At 38.4% G+C, this 19,501-nt stretch overlaps 1 protein-coding gene and 1 pseudogene across 1 annotated transcript in view; both read right to left on the reverse strand.

The window, feature by feature from the left end:
- Window positions 1-19,501, reverse strand: part of RAB27B (RAB27B, member RAS oncogene family) — a 181,297-nt gene that overhangs the window by 142,617 nt on the left and 19,179 nt on the right. The gene's annotated exons all lie outside the window — the stretch shown is intronic.
- LOC105533326 lies at window positions 10,974-11,811 on the reverse strand (annotated as a pseudogene).

Genomic DNA, 19,501 nt, shown 5'->3' on the forward strand with positions numbered 1-19,501 from the left:
TCTCCATAGACCTTTCCCATTGATTCAACAATGATCTCTTCCTATATATGATCCAAAGAATATTCTCCTATTTCCTAAGAGTAGTATTCAAAGACCTTCCATCTAGCTGTAATGCTTTCTCTACCTTCCACAGTTACTAACACAATGCCCTAAACATAAGGGCTCAGGTAAGCATTAAGTATGTTGAATGGAACGACTGAGAAGTTACTGAATTTTTTTTTTTAATTACAGTGAAGGCAGCGTCTGTATCAAATGACCAGGAAATTGACAACAATCTTAATTGTCATACCTCTACCTTGAAAGTGAATTAAAAAACACTTGATTGTTATCCAACAGAGGGAAACACATTGTCTAGAAAATACAGGCTTAAAAAAACCTAGGTTACAAAGTACAACATTGATCTTATACCTAACACTCAAGAGCTGAGATCACGCCACTGCACTCCAGCCTTGGCAACAAGAGTGAAACTCCGTCTCAAAAAAAGAAAAGCAAGTATCGTAGAGGCATGTCAGATAATTCACTAATAAAAACATTTCTAGATTTTGTGAATTTTTTTGTATTTGTCAATTTTTAAAAAAATTTGTAATTTATGGGATTTTTGTCATTTTGAAAGATTATTTTCATACCTAATCAAAACAGTTACTATTAATAGGTTGAAGTCTTTGCTGGTTGTTTTTTATTTCAAACATGGCTGTGACAAAGGACAGATTTTGGTGGCACTGGTATTAGCTTTCTATGTAACGTTCAGCTTCCCCTTGTGCAATAGTTTAATAAGATCATTGCCCACTGATACCAGGATGATTTTCCTACATATTCATTTGGCTGATGGAACTCTGATGGCTGTGCTAAAACAGGGGCATTTGCTATTATTGATTTTTCCTTCCAGGAATTCAAACTAAATGTTAATAAAGAAGGAGATCTGGTGTCAGATGAGGCATCAGATGAGGCATTTGCACAATAAAACTACTGCAAAGTAGTGATCTGATGCAGACCATACTGTTGGCCTGTTTTATCTGACTTCTCCTTAGCTCTGAAAAGGGTGAAATGCCAAAGTGCCTGGAAGGGGAAATCACCAACTTGTAATGTATCATGGTCTTTAATTGTGAGGATTACATTGTCATTATCATATAGGGGAAGAATTCTGGAGACTCTCCCTTAAACCTGATGCCACAGAGAAACTATTTTTGAATCCCAAATCCTTTTCAGGTGAAAGTTTTAAGTTATTTATTCATTTATTTAATTTTTTGAGATAGAGTCTTCCTCTGTTGCCCAGGTTGGAGTGCACTGGTGTGATCTCAGCTCACTGCAACCTCTGCTTCCCGGGTCCAAGTGATTCTCCTGCCTCAGCCTCCCAAGCATCTGGGACTACAGGTGCGCACCACCACACCTGGCTAATTTTTGTATCTTTAGTAGAGACGGGGTTTCACTGTGTTGGCCAGGCTGGTCTCGAACTCCTGACCTCAGGTGATCTGCCTGCCTCGGCCCCCCAAAGTGCTGGGTTTACATGTGTGAGCCACCATGCCCAGCCTTAAGTGATATGTTTAAAAATGCAAGTCAGCAAGCGTTTCCAAAGTGCCAACAGAGCAATATGCTGTGTACTGAAAATGTGCTATTCTCAACCTTTTTCTTTCACAGAAGAGTCAATAAATCAGCATCCTAATAGCAATAATGTCAGGGATGCAGGAGCCCAGGAGAGTCAGAGTTGACACTATTTTAAAATCAACTCTATCTCAAAACTAGTAAGGCACATTTATTGCCAGTCACATGGTCATAAGATATTTACTACTCAGGAAACAATATAAAGATACCTACAAGGACAAACTCCTACAACAACAGAAAGTCCAGATGTCCCAATACTCATAACAATATATGCTTTCAGGATAATTATAGTTATGCTTTGATGCATTTACACATTAAAATGTCAGGAATAGTTTTCTTTAAATCAATAAAATGATAAGTTTTGTCATGCTGTCAGCCCACCTACACACAGGCATAGCTTAGTTTACCTTTACATAGACAAGATCCCTATATAAGAAAAACTTGAAACAAAGACGGTGCGTTCCTCCACTTGCTGTCTGAGGACACCCTATTCTGTAGTGGAGGAGCTTTCAATAAAGCTCAATTTCTTGTCACTGTACTTTGCAATTTGCCTTGAATTCCTTTCTGCACTAGATCCAAGAACCTTCTCTTGGGGTCTAGATCAAGACTCCTTTTTCTGCTAACAATAACTTATATTCATATAGCTAATATTATTAGTCCATTCTCACACTGCTATGAAGATACCACCTGAGACTGGGAAATTTGTAAAAGAAAGAGATTTAATTGACTCACAGTTTGCCATGGCTGGGGAGGTCTCAGGAAACTTACAATTATGGTAGAAGGCAAAGGGAAAGAAAGGACCTTCTTCACATGGTGGCAGGAGAGAGAACAAGAGAGGAACAAACAATTGTAAAACCAACAGATCTCATGAGAATTCATTCACTATCACGAGAACAGCATGGGGGAAACTGCCCCCATGATCCAATCACCTCCCACCAGGTCTCTCCCTCAACACCTGGAGATTACAATTCAAGATGCGATTTAGGTGGGGACACAGAGCCAAACCATATCATTAATGCAATTTATAAAGCATTTTTTTAAACAAGTGTACACATTCAAAAAGAACAGTCCTGTTTAACCCTCATTCTGTAAACAGGGCACCATTTTCTTAGTCTAATCTCTCTAAGTGGAGGTAGAGAATCCATAAACAGTTGGGTCTGCTGGTATAAATATTTATTCCAAACACCAAGTGTGTGAGTGTGTATGGCTCCAGTGGGCTGGAAATTAACTTATTATTTTATGAAATAGCGAAACTATTGGGTGTGATAAGTGACATAAATTATGCGTTGAGATAATTTATGTGCAAATTACCAAGCAATTAACGTACACAGGTATCTTTCTTATTTCTTCTGTTGTTCATTACATTGGACGTACCTGTAAAAGCTTATAGGCATGTTTTTGTTTTAGGGAAAAATCTAGGTGAAGAAGAAAACAAATAATAAAATAAATAATAAATAATGCATAGAACTGCACTGCCACTTGATTTACACAAGATCAGGCTACATTATTGTGGCTGCCACTAAAAAGAAAAATCACCATTTTTTTCTCTGGGCTTAATACAATCTGTTTACCACTGAGATGGGTACATTAGATGTGTTATCTGATTTTACCCTCACAGCAAACTTATGTACAGATGAAGAAATACAAAGTAGAGAAATTAGAATAACTTGCCCAAGGCCAAACAATGATTAACTAGTTAAGCCTGCAGGTTCAACAAGGTACTAGAATACAAGGCATGGAAGAAAAATGGTCCATGAATATGCTGCTGGTTTCTCACTCAACCTCACTTCTGAGTTTTGTAGGGGCATTGCCACATTCCAATGACTTCCTAAGTTCATTGTGTCCAAAATTAAACTCAGAGTTTTTAAAATGATCCCTTTAATCTTGTGACCCCCAAATCTATTTAATATTTCACATACCTAGACTCCCACATTCAAATTTCTAATTACCTGTGATAGCTCTTCCAAGGTGACACAGGCACCTCAAATCAATGTTAAGCAAATCGATCATTTTCTTCATGCCTGCCTCACCTCCAAAATTCTCAGTCACTAGCACTGCCCTCCATCTAGTCACCCAAGCTAGAACTTGGGGTGTCCTTTCTGACTTTCCCCCTCTATATCACTTCCCCTATCAGTCAGTCACCTCCTTTATATCTCTCTGGAGATAGATACAACAAGTAGACAGCGCCAAGTGGACAGCTTGGAAAAAGAGACAGACTCCCCAAGGCAGGCAACTATAAATATGCGCTGGTGGAACTCTTCCATGGTGGGATCAATGTCCTGTAGAATGCCTGCCACAGCAGCATCTCTGCTCTGCTGATAAGGGACTTTCATAGACCTCCTGGCTGCTGGCAGGAACACAGAAACTTCTAGGTTGCCTACTGCTCCAGTCAATTGCCTACCTGCCACAGGTAACTTTAAATGTTAAAAATTACAAATAAACCCCAAACAGAAAACCTTTCTTGCTGCTCTCTTAGGACTTTGCTGTTTCACTCCTCAATGCCCCCACCATGTGAATACACTCTCCCACACATTCCCTATTTTATTCAATTTCTTCGCAGCTACTCTGATTTGGTAAAGCAGGTGTTTTCTTACTTTACAGCGATGATTCTCAATCTTGTTTGCACATGAGAATCACCTGGGGGTTATTTTTAAAATTTATGAGACCTTGGGCCCCACCCCAGAGCAATTAACTCATAATCTCTGAGGCATGTATTATTTCATCAGTCTTTAATTAAAGCTCCCCAAATGATTCCAGTTGCTAGCCAGAGTTGACAGTCACCACCCATAAGACTGAATGAACCGAGGCTATGGCTTAATGTGACAGTTAGTGCCCATAAATATGGAAAATTATAAGTTGTCAGCTTACAATTTAAAAATAAATTTTAAAAAAGTGAGCTCACCACCCACTGTGTTCACCACTGCCTCAATTTACATGCAAAGCAAGTACAGAAAAATGCACACCTGTATGTCATGAAGTGCTAAATTGAATGGCTGCAGGTAGTAATAACTTCTGTGATGGGAAGAACAAGCTCCTTATCATAACGCCACAATTTGGATCTAAGGGCATGAGCCTGTTGGGGCCACTGAGGACTATGAAACCCCAGCTAGTGTAAATTGTTACTTTGTAGCCCAAGAGAAGTGATAACCAGAGAAATTTTCATTTCAGGAACCGGCTCAGTATTTTCTATAATTTCCTGGCTCAGTGTTTTCTGTAATGACTCTGTCATCTCCTCAACTGATTTCCCACATCCTCATACATGTGATGCTCAATTTCTTATTGTGCTTCTTTATTCTATCCTTCATCAATTTCCCTGTATCTCTTACATCTTCCTCCATCACCTGCGTAGATTTAACTGCCTAGTCAGTCCTACTTCGGGTATTCTCAGAGAAATACAGTCCATGAATATGCTACTGTTTTTTTACTTAACCTCACTTCTCAGTTTTGTAGGGGCATTGCTACATTCCAATGACTTCCTAAATTCGTTGTGTCCAAAATAAAACTCAAAAGAGTTTTTCAACGATCCCTTTAATCTGTGACCCCCAAGTCTATTTAATCTCTCAAATGCCCACTCCAACATTCAAATATCTAATTACCTGTGATGACTCATCCAAGGATACACAGCCACCTCAAATCAATGTGTCCAAAAGCAAAGTAATCATTTTCTGCATGCCTATTTCACCTCCAACAGTCTCAGTCACTAGCACTGCCCTCCATCTAGTCAACCAAGCTAGAACTTGGGGTGTCTTTCTTGACTTTCCCCCTCTACATCACTTCCTCTTATCAGCGAACCAGTAAGTGCTACAGACCTCACCTCTTTTATATCTCTGCTACTAACCTCTTCAGCACTCCTGTCCCTGCCCTCTCACATGAACTTCTCCAGTGCCCCAAGCTCCTAGTATTGTCTTTCTCAAACCAATTGGCTATACAACTGCCAGGGTGTAACAGGTAAAGTTGTCTGACTGTCCTCTTAACTTCAGTGTCTCTCCAGGGCAGGATAAAGTCCTTTCTCTTCAGGTGGCCACGGGCCTCTCTACAGACTGTCATCTGCCTTATTCTCCACTTACAACTCTCTACTCTCTGCATAGAACTCAATTCCCCAGAAGTAACATTTTGTTTGTTGCTCCTCTCCAACATGCTTTATAACCTGTGACTGTGGCCTTCTGCTTTTTGCTTGGCTAACTCCTGCCCATCACCAAAGACTCATTTCTGTTATATGCTCTTCCAGAAAATGGCACCTTGTTTCCATTGACTTACAGGTTCTTTGCTTTTTGAAATATTCTGTGCAATTTTCTATCATTAGATTTATAGCATTGTATTATAATTAATCATTCTTCTCTGTAAGCTGAGTGTCTTGAATTCAGTGAATGTACTCTGCATCCTCAGCACTGAGACAGAGCCTGGCACTCCAAAAATGAATGAATTCCTTCAGTGAACTCAGTATCTGATGCTTCCACAGTACTTACTAACTTCTATTGGGTTTACTGTGTCCTTCCTCTGCCTCTGCAACTAGATCATTAACTCCTGGAGATCTGTCAAAGGCTGGGTCTTTGTTTCTTTAGTGTTAGCCAAATTGACTGACAATGAATAGGTGTTGTACCAGTGACAATGAAAAGAAAGGAGGAAAAGAAGGAAGGAAGGGCGGTCCAATTTCTATATAGTTGTTAAGTGCAATTTAAAACTTTAAACATTAAAAATTCAAGTAAAATTTGCAATGTTATCCTTCTCTATTCAAGCAAATAAAAAACAAAGATTCCTAACATTTCAAGAGATAGTTACATCTTCAGATTGCTGACTGTTAATAGAATATTTGTTTTATAATATTCTAGCACTGGATCATTATAAGATTCTGAAAATGATCATTAATTTAAATGATAAACAATGGAAAGAAGCAGTTCCCTTTACATATATGAATGGATAGAGACATACTAGAGTGACTAGTGAGGAAAGCTGGAACTTCTGTTGTACATAAATATAGCATGAGTCATTTATCTTTTTAGTTCAAGCACAGAATTGTTGAAATTATGACATTAATTGATGCAAAATCCCAAACATCAATGATGGGCCATTCAATAACAGGAGGTATATTTAGAAGTTTGTCTCTATAGATTTTTAAACAGTAGTTATTTTTAAAATTCCAAAACAAAGAGCACAATTACTAAGAGGTATTAATTGACAGTAAAAATACAGCTAACATTATTAGAGCTTGAGGCAAAAAAAAAAACAACCCCCCACCCAAATCCAAAGCCTCTATTTTGCACTTATGAATATTAGAAAAATGTTATTCCTTTCTTCCTTCTGTATTATCTCTCCTTATGTCAAGATAAGTCGCTAATAACTGTAGCTTTCTTTGGACTCTCTTATCCTACTCAGTAGCTTTTTAAAAATATAACATTCTATTTAGAAATTTTAAAAAAAACCTGTTTTTCTGTTTTCTTTGTAGGTGGAAGTGAAATACAATCTAGAGAATCCCTCTGCAATCTCCCATAATAGAGTTGAGTAGGAGGGTAACTCATTAGGAATTAGCAGATGTCAGCACCTGTTGTAAGGAATTGGGCTCTGTGAGCCAAAACTCCTTTGGCTGAGAATATACCCCAGCAGGTCCTAGAGACTGAGAGTTAGAGTAAGGGATTTGGGTTGGAAGGAAGTTAAGAGGTCTTTTTGAGATTGGTGAAGTCAAGCTGCCATTGGGCTCAGAAAATGACTCTCCAAAACCTGGCTCTTCAGCGTGCTGAGTGCTTTCAAAATGGAAAGACCGTAGAAATAAGCCTAAGAACCAAGGTCACTCTCTGACTTTCCCCTACCTCCCTGTCTCTCAGATCCTCTTTCCAGAATCACTGGGAGGGACTCTGTCTGAAATTTTCTTATCTAAGGAAGATTCTTTCTAAAGAAATCCAATTGTCTTAAGGCCCCCTTCCTAGAAACCCCATCAAATAACCAGGAAGGATCACACCAAGGAAGAAGAAAAGAGACTGGGAGTCATCACCATGCCCAGACAGTCTTCTCACCCATTCTTCTAAGGGCAGCTCCCAGAGGTTACCTGGGGAACTTTACCTGCATAATAAGACAACCTGTGTTCTGCCCCTCACCTTCCGTAATTTGTTCCATCCATCTTCCAAAGAGAATAGTTTACAAAATGATATCTTCCTCCTGGGTCTGTACACCTTTCTTCTACAAAGAGCATATGTGAACCTCAACCATTTAGCTCCTCTTTGAGTTTCATATTTTGGGTATGGCTTCTGTGTCCATATACACATTAAAATAAATGCTGTTTGCCTTTTTCCCCTATTAATCGGTCTTTTGTCAGTTCATTTTCAGTGAACCTATAAAGGACAGAGGGGAAGCTTTCCTTTGACCCCATCACCACTGTTTGTGAAAATGTGATGTCAATGCATCTGTATCAGAATCACCTGAGTTACTCGTTAAACATGCAAATTTGTGCCTCAACCTAGGTTGGGTCCATCTATCTGCATTTTACCAGCCTCCCCAGGGGACTCATAGTCCCACTATAGTCTGAGACCATGTTTTAAGCCATGCACAAAATATCTGTAACTACTGCCTTTTTTCACACTTAAGAGGACCACGTTGTTTTAGGGAGAGTTTTAAATCAATGTAAACTTAAGCAACTCATTTGGAAATATTTGTACTTTATTAATAAGAAATTATTTGTGACATATGTCATAGTGAATCCCAGTATGTTAAGGCATAGAAGTGAGAACTGCTGTGAGGTTCTGGGAGAATCGATCTCATCAAATTCCTACAACAATCATTCTGACTTTTCTAGAGAGCACTCCAAAGTCCCTTTAGTGCTTATATCTTTATCACAGCATCCTCACAGGAAATGTGTAAATTCTTAAGAGAACTCAAATTATTTCGTAGATATAATGAAATATTATAATTTTAAATAGAATAGGATCAACCACTGAGAAAGTCTTTTGTTTTGTTTTTTGTTTTTGAGGCAAGGTGCACTCTATTGCCCTGGTCGGAGTGCAGTGGTACCATCTCAGCTCACTGCAAGCTTCACCTCCCTGGGCTCAAGTGATCCTCCCAGCTTAGCCTCCCAGGTAGTTGGGACAACAGGTGTGCATCATCAAGCATGGCTAGTTTTTGTATTTTTTGTAAAGATGGGGTTTTACTATGTTGTCCAGGCTGGTCTCGAACTCCTGGGTTCAAGCGACCTGCCTTCCTTGGTTTCCCTAAGTGCTGGGACTATAGGCTTGAGCCACCGTGCCCAGCCGAGAAACTTTTAATAAAGTCTTTATGCATAAAGTCTTTATGAGAATATAAAATACGTGAGCTGCAAAGTCTAATTACACAATTTAATAACTAACATTGGCTCTAAAACCCATGCATATTTTGGAATACCATAATTATTTGGTAGACAAAGTGTGAGAAGCAAAAGAATTTAAATGAACTCATATACATGCATGTGGGCACATACACACAAACACACGTGCACTGAAATGTCAAGACCTATTATTCAGATTTTGTTTAAAAGTCTTCTCACATTCCTCAGACTGAATTATCCACTGTGGTCATTCGTTAAGCCTCACCAGCCATCTTTCTCAATTTACAACTCATATTCATGGCAAAATGGCATTGATCTTACCCAGGTTTTTATTTTTGTTTAAATCTATTTAATACTAAAACAAAGCCAATGTATTAAAAGGACTTGTTAGTTTATCCATGTCATTTGGAAGTAGGCCATAGATATTAACAATTACTATTATATTAACTAGGATTCTTCTAAAAGGTAATATGGAGAGTGAGACATTGAGCTGTCAAATTTTCATTATCAGGAGGGGACAGAAAAAGTTATACAAGATAGAGTTCTTCTTTCACAAGCAAAAATGAAGGCAGTTGAGGAGAAACTTGAGGCTATATAGGATTGGAGATTGTGGGGAGCAAGTGCTACTCTTTGGAGAGCAGGCTAGGGTATAACAAAGCGAAACATAAAAATCCTGTCTTGGTCTTGCCTGGTGAAACTTTACAAAAGAATCTGAAGCAGATACACAAGTTTTAGATACATAGACACTGATTTTATTTTACTTACAGGGAAACATTAAATCTCTGTACTGTTTTTCTTCACTATCAGGAAGCATATTCTCATCATATCCCCTAAGCCAGAATTCTTAGATAAAGGTTGGTTTGTGTTATATAATTTAGTGTGTTACTTGAGGCAAAATCATTATGAAATGCAAGTGTACAAAAAGTGAACTGGGGATTGAGTATAATAAGAAATCTTACGCATTAAGTACTTAACACATGCCAGCCATTTTGCTAAGTGCTTTACGTATACTGATTATGTTTCCATCATAATTCTGTGATGAAGGCACTATTATTCTCTCAATTTTTTGGATGACAAAACAAAGGCTAATTAAAGTAAAGAAGGATAGCAGGTAGGTACTAGAGCCAGAATCTGCATCAAAGCTAATTTATTCCAGCCTCTCTATCTTAATAGCAAGCTTGAATGCCTCCAAAGACGAAAAGAGTGTTAACTACATAAAAACAATTAGTTGTAAGATTCTTATATCTACAAGCATCTCTGATCTGTATAAAATAAGGCCAAATTTGTTTTTCAAAAACCCTTGCAATATTTCAGGAAACTTTTCATGGAATAAAGTATGACCCATATAGCAATACTTCAAAACAAGTCTTTAAAGATTATTGACACCACTGAGGGCTCAGGTCTTATCACGAATCCTCCCAATAGCAGTAACATGCTTACCATCCAGAAACCACAGTCAACCTCACGATTTTTGTCTCATCCAATTAGCAATTAGGAGTCTTACCTCACACCTGAGACCTAACCTATGGATATTCTTGCCATCTGATGACACTGGCTTAATCTTCAAGTTTTTCTTCAGTTGTGGACTATTTCATTTTTAGAGGGAGTCCCTACTAATTTCAGTCTTCTCAAACAAAGACTAAAACTTGTCAGTGGACCTCCTTGTCCACGTGCACCTCCTTGAAGCCTCATCTCACATATTAATATCTTGTGGCATGCTTCACGCATACAGAGTGAGACCGCCTCCCTTCTCTAAGTTTTCATAGCATCCTACACATCTGTATCCTGTGGTTGGCATCGCTCTTCTATGTAGCTGTATATTGGTTGCTATTTCATCAACCAGACTGCAGTATCCACCTTTGTATCTATTTATCTTGGCCAGCATGGTAGCTAATAAATATCCATAAATATTTATGAATACATATCCCAATAAATATTTATAAATACTGATTGACAGTATGAATGCTTCTAATGACTATTTTAAAAATACTTTTTTGCTTTTATTATTATTAATATTTTTAGAAACTGATGGTTGTTTTCCATCAAGCTTATTTCCATCTTGCTTTAGAGTCTGTGAAAGAACAGCTTAAGACCTCTCAGTGGTTGTTCCTACCCATCTGGTGGCCTGAGCAGTCGAGTTGCAGACCAGGCTTCTGTGGCAGGCCAAGAGCTCCAGTCTTGAGTAGGGAACTGCTGAGTGGGCCCAGGGGTATCTGCAGGCTGAGTAGCACTGAACTCAAGAGATGCAGCAGTCCAGTTACCCTGAAATTCCTCCTGGGAATTTCAGCCACAGCCTGCTCTTCCTATTCAATCTCTTCAGGATCCCTGTAGAAGTAGCGATCAGGCATGACCTCCCATGGGCATTTATGGGAGATGATGCCATGCTTATGCAGAACTTCCCAGGCTGGCATCCACCATGTCAGGCCCAGTGAGGGGCCTCTCATTGTTGCATGGGATGACAATGTCCACACAGCAAAGAGGAGAACCTGTGTGACCCAGAGCAATGGTAGGCAGGTTAGTTTAAGATGCTTCTGTGACAGACTGGGATCAGTAACCACCAGCAGTCATGGCTCCTGGAAGGCTGCCTGGATCTGGTGCAGGAAGGTTCCAGGAGTGAAGTGGCCAGCAATAGGAGTGACTCAAGTGGTAGCAGCAAACTTCAGCACAGCCCACTTGCCAGTGTTCCTGGAGAATATGACACAGATATCAGCAGGGCTTTCAACAGTGATGATGGCATGAGCCACCAGCAGAAGCTTCTCTCAGGTCCTCTTCAGATTTAGGATGTAGATGTCATCACTTTTCCTTTTGCAGATGTTCTGTTCCATTTGGAAGTCAAGCTTGGTGCCACCCAAGTGAGTTCCTGCTGCAAGAAATTTGAGGACATCCTCCTCTTTCGTGTTCAGGACATCACAGGCTCTGGCCATTGTAAAAGTTTCCCTTTAAGTTCTGAGGGGAATTCAGAATAATGCCATATGGACCCTCTCTGGGTAAATGGAAAGGCTATTATTATTTTTAATTGACACATAATTACTGTACATAATTAGGGGGTATATTGTGATAGTTCAATGCATGTATACAATGTGTACATGTAATGATCAAATAAGAATAATTATCATATCCATTACCCCAAACATTTGTCATTTGTGTGTCTGTGATGAAAAGAACATTTTCTGAAATATTTTTCTTCCTCGGATAGCCTTGGGCCTGACCCGCTCTACATTCTCCTTTAAAAAGAAACAAGTTGTTGGGTCTAGATTGCTAATGATGTGATATAGTCACCTACTGTCTAAGCCTCAAAATGCTAGAATATCAGTATAGTCCAAATCTTAAAGGAAAATAAAAACAGGTTTTTATCTTCTCTTAGAAGATTTCTTTATCACATTTTGAAATAAAAATAAATAACTAGAACTTTATCCTAAAATGAGACATGAAAGGTAGAAGAAATATTAAAGATCCAAATCTGCTAATCATTTTATCTCAATCCAGTATGAGCTACCTAAGAGATGTACAAGTAGCCATGGCTCACACACTTTCCAATGAATGAAATCAATCTATCTTCTTAATATAATATTTATTCACTGTCTATTTTAACAGATTAGTACAACGGTAAAAACCACAGATTCAGGCAAATTGCTTGGCCCAAATTCTCTTGAGGGATGATTGCTGGATATAAATTACATCAGAATCACCCCTCTAGGCACTAGTTTTCACCACTAACATCCCTTGTCTGGACTGTGATGTGGTATCTCTGTAACTGGTCTGTGTTTCTCCCCGGCTCCCTTACAGTCAATTTCCTAAGAGCCTTCAAGTGAATCGTTAACATGTGACAGTGCATGTCTCTCATCTGTCCCACCTCTTCAAGGGTTTCCCATCTCACTGGGCATAAAGGCCACAGTTCTATCAAGGATCTGATAGATCCTAGCTGATTCGCTCTGTCCTCTGTGGCTGTTTGTTGTGTATCTGATCTCACCTCCTATTACTCTCCCCTCTCCCTCTTTATTCTAGCCATATTTACCTTCTTGCTCTTCCTGGAATGTGACAAACACACTGCTATGCAAGGACCAGGCATCCACCAATCATCATTCTCTCTGCCCTAGGTGCTCTTTCCCGTATTTATTGTCTGAATGGCTCATTCCCTCACTAAACTCAGGACTCTGCCTAGTTCCACACGGACTGAGTTTTCTTCCCTCATGATTCAATGGAAACCAGCTCCTACTCTCTTGGCCCTTGATCTTCATTAATTTTTCACATCTGACATATTATAGATGCATTTCCATATTTGCATTGTACTGTCCGGAGCTCCAAGATAACAGGAACTCTATTATCAGCCCCTAGAAGAGGATCTGATTCATAGTAGGAACTCAATCAATATGGGCTGAATGAATAATAGAATATTGCCACAAAAGAGCTTCTAATTCAGTTATGTTAATATAGTGACATAAAGTGTTGAAAACTACAGTATGTAAAAGCTAAATAGCACAATAGCTGAATGAGATGCTGCAGAGTAGTGTGGAATTAAGGGCCAGATACACAATAATTGGCTTAGGCAATAAGAGTGGGCGTCCAAGAAAGCTTGAGATTATGTTATACAGGACCAGGAAGAAAAGTGATTTTCTCTGTTTCTATCTAGGCTTCAAAATCTTGTTCCAAATTGGAAGACACACTTCTGAGGATTGCCAGCAACTTCTGCAGGCTTCCAAAAGTAGTACATGGTCTGGTCATCCTGCCAAAAGCTGACCTCACAGGGTGAGTTGACATAGATGCAAAATTTGCAAGGCTTTCCTGCACAATTTAGGAGGCATGAGCCCTATTATCAAGGTCCTGGGATATGGCCAACATCCACAGAGGTAAGCACAGTGTTATGCAACTGGAAGCTTTTGGTCTTCATATGTAAGTGGGCAGCATCCTCCTTGTGGTTAGACTCCAGGGATTTGCTGTTTTCTCTCTCACAATCTAGAAACATAGAAAATCTGGAAGCCAGACTGCCTTACACCTACCACTCAGCTGTCTTCAGGGCACTTGTTCTCATAATTACTTGCTTTATACTCAGAAAATGCAAATAAACTTGATTATCAGCAGAGGCAAAACACAGAAATGAAGGCCAATCTATTGCAGACATAGCAAATGTATTCTTAGAAAATAAATTATGAATGATTTAAATGACCTTATACTTTATGATATTAGTATCACTGACCCCAACTTCCTCCTGCCTTCCGTTCTGATAGATTTAAGTAACATCATATACATGTACTTTTAGGTTATTGAAAAACAAGCTAGGATGCTTACAAACTCAGAAAGATGAAACTGCTTCCAGGCAGTTTAGTCATCAAATAAACTGCATGTACAATAATGACTTCAACACTGTGCTCCACCCACCATTACGACTGCCAGAAAGGTCTCTCCTATAAATTTCCTGAAGGACAGTGTTTCAAGAGGCTTACAGTTTCCTCTAGGGTGACAATTAAGTCACCTTGCAAACAATTGCCTTAAAGGCCTTCTCCTGGTCATTTGTCCTAATCAGAAAAATAAGACTGCTTTAGATTCTCTTTCCCTTTCAAGCTTTGAATATGAAAACATTCACTCCTCTATTAAAAGCTGCATTAACTTTTACGCTGAAATATACTTTGATTTGTAGCACAAGCCTTCAGGCTAAAACAAACCCCTTAAGACTGATTTTGCCAGAAGGTAGAATGTCAGAATCCTCAGGGCTTGTTTTCACAAGTATTTAACTGTAGATTATGTCTTCAGACATTGTAGAGGCCTTGACTTTTTACCTACTGTCACCTTCTGTCTCTAGGCAAAAGGAGAACTAAGTCATTGCCAGTAGGTAGGTCACTTTTTACTTAAAGAAAGCTTAGAGGCAAGGTACAGTGGCTCACCCCTATAATCCCAGCACTTTGGGAGGTGGAGGTAGGTGGGCTACTTGAGCCCAGAGTTCGAGACCAGCCTGGGCAATATGGCAAGACCCTGTCTCTACAAAAAATACAAACAAACAAACAAACAAAAAATTAGCTGGGCATGGTGGTGCATGCCTGTAGTCCCAGCTACTTGGGAGGCTGGGATGGGAGGATGGCTTGAGCCCAAGAGTCAGAGGTTGCAGTGAGCTGAGATTATACCCCTGCGCTCCAACCTGTGCAACACAGCGAGGCCCTGTCTTAAAAAAAGAAGAAAAAAAGAGCTTAGAGTTCTTGGTTCAGCAGCACAGTACCTAAGATTGGAATGATTCTTATTAGCTTCTCATGGCCACTATATTTCTTAAAAGCCAGATGTGCAACAGTGAGCTTAGTACACTAACTTCTGTGTGACAAAAGGTAGGAAAGAATATACATTTATCTTTGAATGTATTGGCAAAAGGAAACCCTGAATAGGTAATAAACCACTTTAGCTTTAAGGAACAGGGCTGTGGGTGACATGGTGGGATGGGCAGAGGAATGTAGGTGGGTGTTCTAATGTAGTCCTTTTGTATTTTTCAAGTTTTGATTTAAAATTAAAAATTTAAAAGGTGTCATAGGGAGATAAGGTCTTAGTAACATTTAACTGTATTTCGCCTTATCTTTGAAAATTATTGTGATACCACTTGCCTCTTAGGTTTTGTATGCCAGGGACATTATTTAGCATCCGTGACTTCCAGAATAAATGCTTCTTATGAAAGTAGGTTATTAGATTATCATCATGACCAAAAACCTAGGTAGAGTTTATTGAAAATGAAGACCAAGTTTTAGTCTTGTTATATGTTTTCATCAATTTCTCAGCCTCGTTTCTTCTATTAATAAAAATGCACTAGCAATAAAATCTCCTCATTTCATTCTTTATATTATCTATCTATCTATCATCTATCTCTATCTATCATCTATCTATCTATCTATCTATCTATCTATCTATCTATCTATCTATCTATCTATCATCTGTCTATGTCTATCTATCTATCACTTAGTGAGAGCCTGCTATATACTGGCTTATATATCCCAAGCTTTACATTTTACAAATGAAGAAAACTGTGGCTCAGAATATTTAAGAGACTTGCCAAAGTTGCTAATCCAGCATGCATACCTAGCTCTAATTAATTAGAAAGCTCTCACTGTGCCAACAGGACCACTTTAGCCACTGCCGGGTCATGATTCTACTTGAGAGAAGGTGATACGTTCACTAGAGACATTCCACTGTCAAGCTGTGGAAACTCAGGCAGGCATCCTATAAATAAAACACTGGAAAGAAGGTACTCATTTGCTTTCTTCTTCTAATATCCAGATGAGTTATGCTACATTGCTCTCTTTAATAAAAATGCGTTCTGGAAATTTGTGTTGGAAAAATGGTCTGAATACTAAAATATTTATTCAACGTAAGGATAGCAAGAATGACTTATTTCCTTCATATCCCTGAGGCTCTATAACTCTTTCTATTTAGACATCTAAGGGGTTAGGAGGACAATGTCTGAGAATTGTTTCATTATCTGGGGGATTAGCTAATAGAAAACATAAGATACAATCATTCTTATAGAAAGGTCCTTAATATTACTGCCTTATGCAGAATCAATCAAGTAACTGAATTTTAATAATTGTAGCCTTGAGATGAATTCTTCCTCTGTGAACTTGTCACCAGACCATGAAAAAACCATAAAAGACAATAATAGGTAGGTGGGACTATATCAAATTAAGCTGTTATGAAAATAAAGAGGCAAGCTACAGAATGAGAGAAGAACACATTTGCAATACATATATCTTACAAATAATTTGCATCTAGAATATATAGATAACTCTTACACATCTACATGGGCAAATTATTTGAGTAGACATTTCTCAAAAGAAGACATATGCATACCTAATAAGCTCACATAAAGATACTGAATACCATTAGGCCTTCAAAGAAATGCAAATTAATCATAATGAGATACCACTACATACCCACTAGAAGGGTTAAACTTAAAAATATTAAGAATATGAAATGCTGATGAGAATGTGGAGAAACTATTTGTACTGGAGAAAGTAAAATGCAATAATCACTTTGGAATACAATTTGGCAACTTCTTACAAAGCTAAATGTACACTTAGCATGTGACTCAGCCATTCCACTCTTAGATATTTATCAAGAGAAATAAAAATATGCCACACAAAGATTTGAAGATCAAAGTCATAGCAACTTTATCCATAGTAGAAAAGAAAGAAAGAAAGAAAGAAAGAAAGAAAGAAAGAAAGAAAGAAAGAAAGAAAGATTAAGCGTACATCAAAAGGAAAAATTGATTTTAAAAAGGTAGTATTTCTGTATTTCTTTTTTTTTTTTTTTTTTTGAGACAGAGCTTCGCTCTTGTTGCCCAGGTTGGAGTGCAATGACGCGATCTCAGGTCACTGCAACCTCTGCCTCCTAGGTTCAAGCAATTCTCGTGCCTCAGCCTCCCGAGTAGATGGGATTACAGGTGCCCGCCACCATGACTGGTTAACTTTTTGTATTTTTAGTAGAGATGAGGTTTCACCATGTTGGCCAGGCTGGTCTCGAACTCCTGACATCAGGTGATCCACCTGCCTCAGCCTCCCAAAGTATTGGGATTATAGGCGTGAGCCACCGTACCTGGCCAAAAGGTAATATTTCTATATGGTGGAATACTATTGAAAACTAATCAATTAAAATGAAACAAAACACATGACACCGAGTGAAAGCAGCCATATACAAAAGAGTATATATTGTATGATCCATTTATATGTAATTTCAGAGAAGGCAAATCAACTTATAGTGACAAATAGCATATTAAAGGCAGCCCAAGATGAGGGTTGACTGCAAAGAAGCATCAGGGAAATTTGGGGGGCGATAATATTCTCTATCTTGAAGACACCCATGGTTGCACAGAGATATACATTTTTCAAGACTCATTGAGTTTACAATTAAAATAGGTGAGGCTTATTTTAGGTAAAGTATATTACAACAAAATTGTTTTATGAAAAACATTCAGGTAAGTTTTGTTCCACAACTAGCAAAAGGTACAGATTAAATTAAAAAACAGATGAATGTGGTTATGTTCTAAAAAGGGATTTAAGGTAGAGGTACATTATGGAAAAATCTGATTGCAATGCTTGGGATATGATAGGTCTATTAGTCTATTTTCACACTGCTGTAAAGAACTTCCCCGGGACCGGGTAATTTATAAAGAAAGGGGCTTAATTGACTCAGAGTTCTTCATAGCTGGGGAAGCCTCAGGAAACTTACAATCATGGCGGAAGGGGAATCAGGCATGTTTTACATGGCAGCAGGTGAGAGAGAGAGCAAGAGAGGAAACTGTTACTTACAAAACTATCAGATCTCAAGAGAACTCATTTACTGTCACGAGAACAGCATGGGGGAAACCACCCCCATGATCCAATCACCTCTCACAAGATCCCTCCCTCAATATGTGGGGATTATGGGGATTACAATTTGAGATGAGATTTGGGTGGGGACACAGAGCCCAACCATATCAATAGGTGATCAATAAATATTCATTTCCTCCTCTTTTCCAGTTCTTCTTATGTGGAAAATGTAAGCAATGTATTCAAAGGCAGTCAGCTATAAAATAAATAATGAGAAATATATGCAGAAAGACAAGATTATGACTCAGTGGTTAGTCATCTAAGAACAGAGGAGTGTGGTATAATATGTAAGCTCTTCTCTCTTATAAACCTGTGATTTGTAAGACACTTTCTCTTTACCTTCCAAAGTCTGGCATCTCTCACTTTTTATTGTACCCATTCAGCAGTTAATATACATTTTCTACATTGGCCATTACATTTTTAAGCACACATTTTTCTTGTTCAACTTTGTCACAAGTTTCCAGAAGGCCAAGAAGCATATCTGACACCTCTTTTTATGGCTGATTTGAACCTAGTTGGTGTTCAATAAAAGTTGAACATATTATGAATGATTATATTGATATTCTTATGTTTGAAAAATCTTGCTTCTTCAATATTATTTAGTCAAATAATTTAGATGTGATCACATACATTTGAAGTGAAAAATTCATTTATTTAAGAAAATAGTTTAAAGACTTCTCCTTTCTCCTGGTATGTTCACATTCATTTTTTCACTTGTTTATTCTTTCAATAAACATATATTGAGCATCTCTCTTTGCCAGGCACAGTGGTAAGTGCTGGAAATACAAAGATTATTATGTGCTCACATTCAAGAAAGAATGCCAAACCCAGCAACACATATTTCTAACAGAGTTGGATAAATATATCATCAGAGGTATGTGGAAAGGGAGAATGATGCCAAGATATACCCGATAAACTTCAAAATTAAATTTTGATCAATCTACTCATTAGCTAATATAAAACTCTGCAATCAAATTTAATGTTATTTACGTATCTTAATGTAGATGCCCTATAATTGAAACTATAAATAAAGGTTGAGTACTTTTGGCAATAAAATTGTGGTTGTTATTCTAGACAAAGGGAGTAGCCTCTTTCTCTTCTCGATGCCTAAAGCCAATAAGCCCATCCAAGACTTAACTCTTAACCCATCCAGGGAAGAAGCCTTGTGTGCATAAGACACCCAGGGAGTCAACAGGGAATAAGTAAACTATGATACGGTTCAAAACTGACCTTTGTGGAAAGTCCATGACTATGTAAGTAGTTTTTTCTTCCACAGAGA

This window comes from Mandrillus leucophaeus, unplaced genomic scaffold (assembly GCF_000951045.1).
Source record: "Mandrillus leucophaeus isolate KB7577 unplaced genomic scaffold, Mleu.le_1.0 Scaffold124, whole genome shotgun sequence".
Classification (NCBI taxonomy): domain Eukaryota; kingdom Metazoa; phylum Chordata; class Mammalia; order Primates; family Cercopithecidae; genus Mandrillus; species Mandrillus leucophaeus.